Here is a 10,282-nt window from a genome sequence, read left to right on the forward strand (position 1 = left end):
ACGCTTACTTTTCAGGTACCAAAGTGAAATACTTTAAAAATGCGAAATAGACAACTATCAGTCTTTTGAGATAATAATAATAATAATATTTATTCAACATCGAATAATCAAATACAATCCCTAGAAATAATAGAGTTTCAGGACATCATACAGATTATTCTTCTGAATACGTCAGTTTATAAATTACAAACTAAAGATTTGTTTGTATTAATAAATTTTACATTTTGATGGATTTTACATTTGATAGTATACAATCACGATATTACAAATATTGTTTTAATCAACATTATATTACGAGGGTTATTCCAAAAGTAAGGTCCGATCGGTCGCGAAATGGAAACGACTATGAAAATCCGATAAAGCTTTGCACAGATGTGTTGGGTAGTGTCTCTAGTATAACCCCAGTTAGCATCACGTCGCTCTTCTCATTTCTGAGCTCGCAGTGAGTGCGTAAAGATGTCTAGAAAATAGTGTCTGCCGCCAAGTACGAGGGCCTGGTGAGAAATTTCGCCTGAAGCTATGCAGCTAACATTACATAACTGTCGTGCTGTTTCTTCTTCAAGACAATTCTCAGCCGCATTCTGCAGGGGCAATGAAGATGCTCCTGCATCGTTTTCAAATGGAAATGTTAGATTACCCACAATACAGTCCGCAATTGTCTCCCCCTGAGTTTCATCTCTGGTCACATGAACCGCTGTCTTTGACGACAACATTTTGACACAGACAACGAGGTGTAGGCCAGCGTGTTGAATTGGCGGAAAGCACTGGCGGCTGCCTTCTATGATGAGGCTATTGAAAAGTTGGTACAACGCTATGACAAAAGTCTAAGTCAGAACGGCGACTACGTAGAGAAGTAGCTGAAAGGTGTAGCTAATTGTTACAAGTAAAATATTTCTGATGTTCACTGTGGTTTCAATTTGGCAATCAATCGGACCTTACTTTTGGAATAACCCTCGTAGTTGCAGGTTACTTAAAACTATGAGCTTGACATACTTGTGAAGCACTTTTCATACAGATACAATACTCGTCTAGGGAATAAAAAGGGTTTTCAATTAGAATTCTTTTTAGCTGATCTTTTAATTTGTTAGTAGGAAGGGTTGTGAGACTTTTTGGTAGGGCATTGGCTAGCTTCAGCCCAGCATGAAGTGCATTTTTTTCATATAAAGCTGTTCTGTGGCTATTTACTTGGTATCTGAACTTTTGCCTTGTATCATACTGGTGCAGGTCACAGTTGAAATTCGGATTTATTGTTTTCACAAGCAATATAACTTTCAATATGTACACACCTATAATGGTAAGCACACCTAATTTTGGGAACAGAGTCCAACATGATTCTCGAGGTTTGGCACCACAAATAATTCTGATAACTTTTTTCTGTAATATTAATAATGTACTTAGGTTGGCTTGAGTTGTTGTACCCCATATTTCTACAGCATAGTTTACGTTTGATGAGAATAGGGCATGATAAGCAGTTTTTAGTACACACATGTCCTTACAATATTTGCTAATCATATTTATAGCAAACACATTCTTCAACAGCTTACATGCTAAGGAATGAATATGCATGTCCCATTTGAGGCTGTACTGGATTGTAATTCCCAAGAACTTTGTCCATTTTTCCTTTTTTACAATGTCATTTCCTATGGATGATATCATGTAAAATTCTATTTGTTTACTTGTGTTAATGGTTCAAATGGTTCTGAGCACTATGGGACTTAACGTCTGAGGTCATCAGTCCCTTAGAGCTTAGAACTACTTAAACCTAACTGACCTAAGGACAACACACATCCATGCCCGAGGCAGGATTCGAACCTGCGACCGTAGTGGTCGTGTGGTTCCAAAGTGAAGCGCGTAGAACCGCTCGGCCACTTCGGCCGGCACTTGTGTTAAATTCCATCATTGCAGTCTTTGAAGCACTTACATTAGGTGGCTTTCATGAAAATAGTTGACTATTTCAATAGTTACACTGTTGCACTGTGCCTCCAGACTCTCATAGTCTTTGTGTTTACACACTATTGATATGTCATCCGCATACAATATTTTTGTACAGTTAGGAGAACAATACTGTTATCATTAACATAAATCAAGAAAAGAAGGGGTCCCAAGACAGAACCTTGAGGCACTCCACATTTGATATCAGCAATTTTAGATTTGTAAGACCCACTGTTTGTTTTAATTAAGACAAATTGTTTTCTATTAGCTCATAGCCAGCTCCTCTGATACCCAGGTTCCACAGCTTGTCAAGTAATATGGTGATGTTGACACAATCAAAAGCTTTTTCTAGATCAAGGAACACTCCAGTTACATACTCCTTGTTCTCTATGGCCGTTGTTATTTTGTCTATTAATTGTGCTGATGCTACTGATGTTGACTTGTTTTTCATAAAGCCATTCTGATTTTCAAATATTAAATTGTGTTGACTCAGGAATGTCATTAGTCTAGTATAAATAACTTTCTCAACTACCTTAGACAATGCAGGTAAGATTGAGATGGGGCGGTAGTTTTCAATTTTAGATTTATCACCTTTCTTGTGAATCGGGGTTACTTGTGCTGTCTTTAGACTTGTGCTGTCTTTAGACTATCTGGGAAACAACCTGATGCAATTACATCATTTACTGCTGTGGCCATGGCATCAGATATGTTGTCTATGCATCTTTTCAGTGTACTGATAGACAATCCATCATAGCCTGCTGATTTTCTATTTTTTAATGACATTACTATTTTTTTGACTTTCTTGTTATTGGTTGGGGCCAAGTATATGGTTTGTTTGATTGGAATGCCCCTATGGCAGATTCTTAAAATGGTCATTGACAGATTTTCCAACAGAAGAAAAGTACTCATTAAAAACATTTGCAATCTGACATTGACATTTCATGATATGCCCTTTATGGTTTATAGTAAAATCACTTGTTGATCTGTCCTTACAATCCCTAAAGCTGTTTATTACTTTCCAAACAGCTAAACCTGTGTTAGTAGAGTTTCTTAACATTGTGGCTACATATTTACTTTTAGTTTCTAGCAGAAGACCTTGATAGTAATCCTGATAGTTCTTAAATTCTACCTTTAGTCCATTATTATTGTTATTATTTGTAATTGCATATCGGAAAAATCTAAGTTTCTCTCTTGCTGTTTTTACTTCATGATTTGTCCAGTTATTTTTTTGTATCTTTTTGCAGTCATTTACTGTAAAGGTCATTTCTGGACATGAGACATAGAAGCAATAATAAAAATCTGATGAAAACTCACTTGAAAGTAATGCTGTTTTTTTCACCCCATTGTAGGCTTTTTAGCAAACTGTTGAAATCTTTAACATTGTCATCATTGGTCATTCTTTTTGTCACATATTGTTTCTCTTTTCTATTGACATGAAGATTTTCAGCTTCTATCAGTACCTGTTATGCGTGGTGGTCAGAAATGGCAAGCTTCAGAACTGATGCACTGCATGTAAAGTGGGACATGTTAGTTATAATGTTGTCAATGCATGATTTTACACTATTGACCTCTCTAGTGGGCTCGTTTATCAGAAATGCTAAGTTAAATTGAGCTAGTATTAGCATTTGTTTTTTAGATACAGAGTCATTGGACAGCAAGTCAATGTTTATATCTCCAGTTAGTATTATGTTAACCCAGCCATTTTTATTGCAGTGTTTACTGTCAATGTCAGCAAGAAGGTCATTAAGAACATCAAAGAAACTATCTAGGCTACCAGATGGAGGTCTGTACAGGCCTATAATAATGAAGTTCTCTTTCCCCCACTTATAATTAATTGCTGCTAGTTCTATTACACCCTCAATGCTGAAAGCACTTACATCTATTACACTATAATTACTACCACTGGCTGCAAAGATAGCTACACCGCCACCATGTTTCTCTTTTCTACTGAAGGCAGAGCAAAAGATCATGGAAAGTGGCTTACATACACTAATTAGTTCATCTGTGTACCAGTGTTCACTTATAACTAAAACATCAGGGTTGTCAATTGCTGCAATGGTATCCAACTCGTTGTGCTTATTGCCAAGACTTTGAAAGTTCTGCTGAATTAATTTGAAAGTGAGTTTGGATTGTTGAATGCTTGATGGACGTGCCACCCTACCAGAACCACTTATACATTTATCCCTAAAAAGGAAATATCAGTTGACAGAGTGGGTTTGGTATTTTTAACTATCCATTGATTCAAGTTGGTCTGTTTCCATGTACTGGGAGCCTGGGAAGAATCAGCTTTACCTGGTGTTTTCAGCAGCCATTTGTCCAATGTCGTCTGTCTATACCCAGTCCTGCAGTCTTCTTGTGTTGTCGAGCACTCATTCTTCGAATGTGTGTGTTTTGAGTATACGTTGTTCCTAGCATTTACGACAATTTCACAAATAATGGACGCTAAGTGACTTTTTCCGCGCCGATTGAGGATACAATGCGTTTTGTGTATTTCTTGTAAAATTTAGTTCTTTGGGTGCGATACGTTTTCAAGCTTACTGCTTTAGTTGTATGAAAACTGGGAGGTTTGAGTTTTGGCCCCTCTTGGAAAAATTTCTATTGAAGCCCATTGTCGTTTCCCAGTTTTGTAGACGACATTGCAGCCTTCCGGTGCCACCAGTTAGCTATACCTGGAGGTAGTGTGTCGCTGAGCGAAGCAACTTGGCGAGGCTTAATTGAGGCACATCAGTTTCATTTGGTACTGTGTAAGTTTGTGTATGTATACAAATGAAACTGATTTGCTTCAATTGAGCCTCGCCAAGTAATATATATATATATATATATATATATATATATATATATATATATATATATATATATATATATACACTCCTGGAAATGGAAAAAAGAACACATTGACACCGGTGTGTCAGACCCACCATACTTGCTCCGGACACTGCGAGAGGGCTGTACAAGCAATGATCACATGCACGGCACAGCGGATACACCAGGAACCGCGGTGTTGGCCGTGGAATGGCGCTAGCTGCGCAGCATTTGTGCACCGCCGCCGTCAGTGTCAGCCAGTTTGCCGTGGCATACGGAGCTCCATCGCAGTCTTTAACACTGGTAGCATGTCGCGACAGCATGGACGTGAACCGTATGTGCAGTTGACGGACTTTGAGCGAGGGCGTATAGTGGGCATGCGGGAGGCCGGGTGGACGTACCGCCGAATTGCTCAACACGTGGGGCGTGAGGTCTCCACAGTACATCGATGTTGTCGCCAGTGGTCGGCGGAAGGTGCACGTGCCCATCGGCCTGGGACCGGACCGCAGCAACACACGGATGCACGCCAAGACCGTAGGATCCTACGCAGTGCCGTAGGGGACCGCACCGCCACTTCCCAGCAAATTAGGGACACTGTTGCTCCTGGGGTATCGGCGAGGACCATTCGCAACCGTCTCCATGAAGCTGGGCTACGGTCCCGCACACCGTTAGGCCGTCTTCCGCTCACGCCCCAACATCGTGCAGCCCGCCTCCAGTGGTGTCGCGACAGGCGTGAATGGAGGGACGAATGGAGACGTGTCGTCTTCAGCGATGAGAGTCGCTTCTGCCTTGGTGCCAATGATGGTCGTATGCGTGTTTGGCGCCGTGCAGGTGAGCGCCACAATCAGGACTGCATACGACCGAGGCACACAGGGCCAACACCCGGCATCATGGTGTGGGGAGCGATCTCCTACACTGGCCGTACACCACTGGTGATCGTCGAGGGGACACTGAATAGTGCACGGTACATCCAAACCGTCATCGAACCGATCGTTCTACCATTCCTAGACCGGCAAGGGAACTTGCTGTTCCAAGAGGACAATGCACGTCCGCATGTATCCCGTGCCACCCAACGTGCTCTAGAAGGTGTAAGTCAACTACCCTGGCCAGCAAGATCTCCGGATCTGTCCCCCATTGAGCATGTTTGGGACTGGATGAAGCGTCGTCTCACGCGGTCTGCACGTCCAGCACGAACGCTGGTCCAACTGAGGCGCCAGGTGGAAATGGCATGGCAAGCCGTTCCACAGGACTACATCCAGCATCTCTACGATCGTCTCCATGGGAGAATAGCAGCCTGCATTGCTGCGAAAGGTGGATATACACTGTACTAGTGCCGACATTGTGCATGCTCTGTTGCCTGTGTCTATGTACCTGTGGTTCTGTCAGTGTGATCATGTGATGTATCTGACCCCAGGAATGTGTCAATAAAGTTTCCCCTTCCTGGGACAATGAATTCACGGTGTTCTTATTTTAATTTCCAGAGGAGTGTATATATATATATATATATATATATATATATATATATATATATATATATATATATATATTGCACGTGCCCGTCGGCCTGGGACCGGACCGCAGCGACACACGGATGCACGCCAAGACCGTTGGATCCTACACAGTGCCGTAGGGGACCGCACCGCCACTTCCCAGCAAATTAGGGTGTTCACGATACGTTACACTGTCTGCGGAGCTATGAACATAGTTTCTTGTGTTATTATCCACAGAGGTACATCAAAAATATACAATTTTTTAAATGGAACAATAGTTGTTTCTATCATGCACTAGAATTAGTAACACCAGCTGTGTATACATCAATTTAAATTACATTCCTATCACTTTTAGTATGGGAGCGACAACCCTTCAGACTTTCAGGGGCAGGTACCACACACTGTACATAATACATGGCTGTGTGGTAGGTGATGGATGGAACTTCAAAAGGCTACCTGATACTGTCTAGGGTCCTTCACAATGTGATCAAAAGTATCCGGACATCCCCAAAAACGTACGTTTTTCATATTAGGTGCATTGTGCTGCCACCTACTGCCAGGTACTCCACATCAGCGACCTCAGTAGTCATCAGACATCTTGAGAGAGCAGAACGGGGCGCTCACGGACTTCCAACGTGGTCAGGTGACTGGGTGTCACTTGCGGCATACGTCTACACGCGAGATTTCCACACTCCTAAACGTCCCAAGTGCATTTTTTGCGATGTGACAGTGAAGTGGAAACGTGAAGGGACACGTACAGCACAAAGGCGTACAGGCTGACCTCGTCTGTTTACTGACAGAGACCGCCAACAGTTGAAGAGGATCGTAATGTGTAATATACAGACATCTATCCAGGCTATCACGCAGGAATTCCAAATTGCGTCAGGATCCACTGCAAGTATTATGACAGTCAGGAGGGAGGTGACAAAACTTGGATTTCATGGTCAAGCGGCTGTTCATAAGCCACACGTCACACCAGTAAATGCCAAACGATGCCTAGCTTGGTGTAAGGAGCGTAAACACGGGACTATTGAACAGTGGAAAAACGTTTTGTTGAGTGACGAATCACGGTACACAATGTGGCGATCCGGTGTCAGGGTGTGGGTTATGGCGAATGCCCGGTGAACGTCATCTGCCAGCGTTCAAAAATGGTTCAAATGGCTCTGAGCACTATGAGAGTTAACGTCTGAGGTCATCAGGCCCCTAGACTTAGAACTACTTAGACCTAACTAACCTAAGAACATCACACACATCCATACCCGAGGCAGGATTCGAACCTGCGACAGTAGCAGCAGCGCCTAGCACCGCTCGGCCACAGCGGCCAACTCTGCCAGCGTGAGTAGTCCCAACAGTAAAATTCGGGGGCGGTGGTGTTGTGGTGTGAACAATGTTTTATGTGGAGGGGGCCTACACCACTTGTTGTTTTGCAGGCACTATCATAGCACAGGCCTACATTGGGCGATTGCATCTTTCAATACGATCGAGCACCTGTCCATAATGCACGGCCTGTGGTGGTTTCAAGACAATAACATCCCTGTAATGGACTGGCCTGTACAGAGTCCTAACCTGAATCCCAAAGAACACCTTTGGGATGTTTTGAAACGCCGACTTCGTGCCAGGCCTCACCCACCGACATTGATACCTCTTTTCAGTGCAGCACTCCGTGAAGAATGGGCTGCCATTCCCCAAAAAACCTTCCAGCACCTGATTGAACGTATGCCTGCGAGAGTGGAATCTGTCATTAATGCTAAGGGTTGGCCAACACCGTGCTGAATTCCAGCATTACTGATAGAGGGCGCCACGAACTTGTAAGTCATTTTCAGCGAATTGTCCGGATACTTTTGATCACATAGTGTATATGCCAGCACTATCCTTATTCTTTTGTGTACAGTGAAGCACTTGAAGATGCAAATTTAATTTGCGGAACCGGTCGTGTTCTCCAGTAAAGATTTTTAACAGTCGCAGGGGTCTTGTTTATTCAAATCATGGAATATTTTGGCTGTGGTTGCCCTACATACATACTAGTGATTTAACAATGGGTAATAAAGGTCACTTTTCCCTCTAGTGTCGCAGTATCGACATCACTATTCTTTCTTCTCAAATCGTAATGGATCATTTATGACGAAGTTCATTAGCGAACATAAGTGTTGAGACAGCGCAATTAAAATGACTTTGAACTGTATTCTTGTGTTTTTTCCTTGCTATTTTTTATGTGGAAATTATTACTGCAAGTTCTAAATCTACATTTATACTCCGCAAGCCACCTAACGGTGTGTGGCGGAGGGCGCTTTACGTGTCACTGTCATTACCTCCCTTTCCTGTTCCAGTCGCGTATTGTTCGCGCGAAGAACGACTGCCGGAAAGCCTCCGTGCGCGCTCGAATCTCTCTACTTTCACATTCGTGATCTTCCTGGGAGGTATAAGTAGGGGGAAGCAATATATTCGATACCACATCCAGAAACGCACCCTCTCGAAACCTGGCGAGCACGCTACACCGCGATGCAGAGCGCCTCTCTTGCAGAGTTTGCGAGTTTGCTAAACATCTCCGTAACGCTATCACGGTTACCAAATAACCCTGTGACGAAACGCGCCGCTCCTCGTTGGATCTTCTCTATCTCCTCCGTCAACCCGACCTGGTACGGATCCCACACTGATGAGCAATACTCAAGTATAGGTCGAACGAGTGTTTTGTAAGCCACCTCCTTTGTTGATGGACTACATTTTCTAAGGACTCTCCCAATGAATCTCAACATGGTACCCGCCTTAACAACAATTAATTTTATATGATCATTCCACTTCAAATCGCTCCGTACGCATACTCCCAGATATTTTACAGAACTAACTGCTACCAGTGTTTGTTCCGCTATCATATAATCAACAATAAAGGATCCTTCTTTCTATGTATTCGCAATACATTACATTTGTCTATGTTAAGCGTCAGTTGCCACTCCCTGCACCAAGTGCCTATCTGCTGCAGATCTTCCTGCATTTCGCTACAATTTTCTAATGCTGCAACTTCTCTGTATACTACAGCATCATCCGCGAAAAGCCGCATGGAAGTTCCGACACTATCTACTAGTCCATTTATATATATTGTGAAAAGCAATGGTCCCACAACACTCCCCTGTGGCACGCCAGAGGTTACTTTAACGTCTGTAGACGTCTCACCATTGATAACAACATGTTGTGTTCTGTTTGCAAAAAACACTTCAATCCAGACACACAGCTGGTCTGATATTCCGTAGACTCTTACTTTGTTTAGCAGGCGACAGTGCGGAACTGTATTTAGCAGGCGACAGTGCGGAACTGTATCGAACGCCTTCCGGAAGTCAAGGAAAATGGCATCTACCTGGGAGCCAGTATCTAATATTTTCTGAGTCTCATGAACAAATAAAGCGAGTTGGGTCTCACACGATCGCTGTTTCCGGAATCCATATTGATTCCTACAGAGTAGATTCTGGGTTTCGGAAAACGACATGATACGCGAGCAAAAAACATGTTCTAAAATTCTACAACAGATCGACGTCAGAGATATAGGTCTACGAGGTAGCTGGAGTCGGTATACGGACTGGTAGCGACGGCATTTTCCAGTCGGAGATCGGGTCTCAGAATCCTGATGGAAGTTATCAGATAGCTACAGGGCAATAATTATTGACTGTGAAATCGTGAAGAGTTTAACACTGTCTCGCGGGTCAAAGCGAGTCTGGCGACCTTTGTTTACACTTATTATACAAGTGTAGCGGTGCACAGAATTAATTCGGGACCGCCAATAAACGTTTGTTGCGATTAAATTTACGGAGCAGTGCGTCGCGGAATTTGACCACGTGCTCCGCACGCCGTCGAAAGTGCGCGTTTTCTGACCGCTTCATGACCAGGCTGTCTACAACGGAGGTAAGGGGCGACGCCACTGACGACTGTTTCTCTTTCAGTGCTAGAAACGCGCGTGTGATATCGCACGACGCCACGGCAGCCCTGAAGACGGAGGAATGAAACGTTTTTCTGTTTGCGAGTAGAATGCCTCTGGCGTGCACTGCACGATGGCCTGGCGGAGTAGGAAT

The sequence above is a fragment of the Schistocerca serialis genome, chromosome 9 (assembly GCF_023864345.2).
Source record: "Schistocerca serialis cubense isolate TAMUIC-IGC-003099 chromosome 9, iqSchSeri2.2, whole genome shotgun sequence".
NCBI lineage: Eukaryota > Metazoa > Arthropoda > Insecta > Orthoptera > Acrididae > Schistocerca > Schistocerca serialis.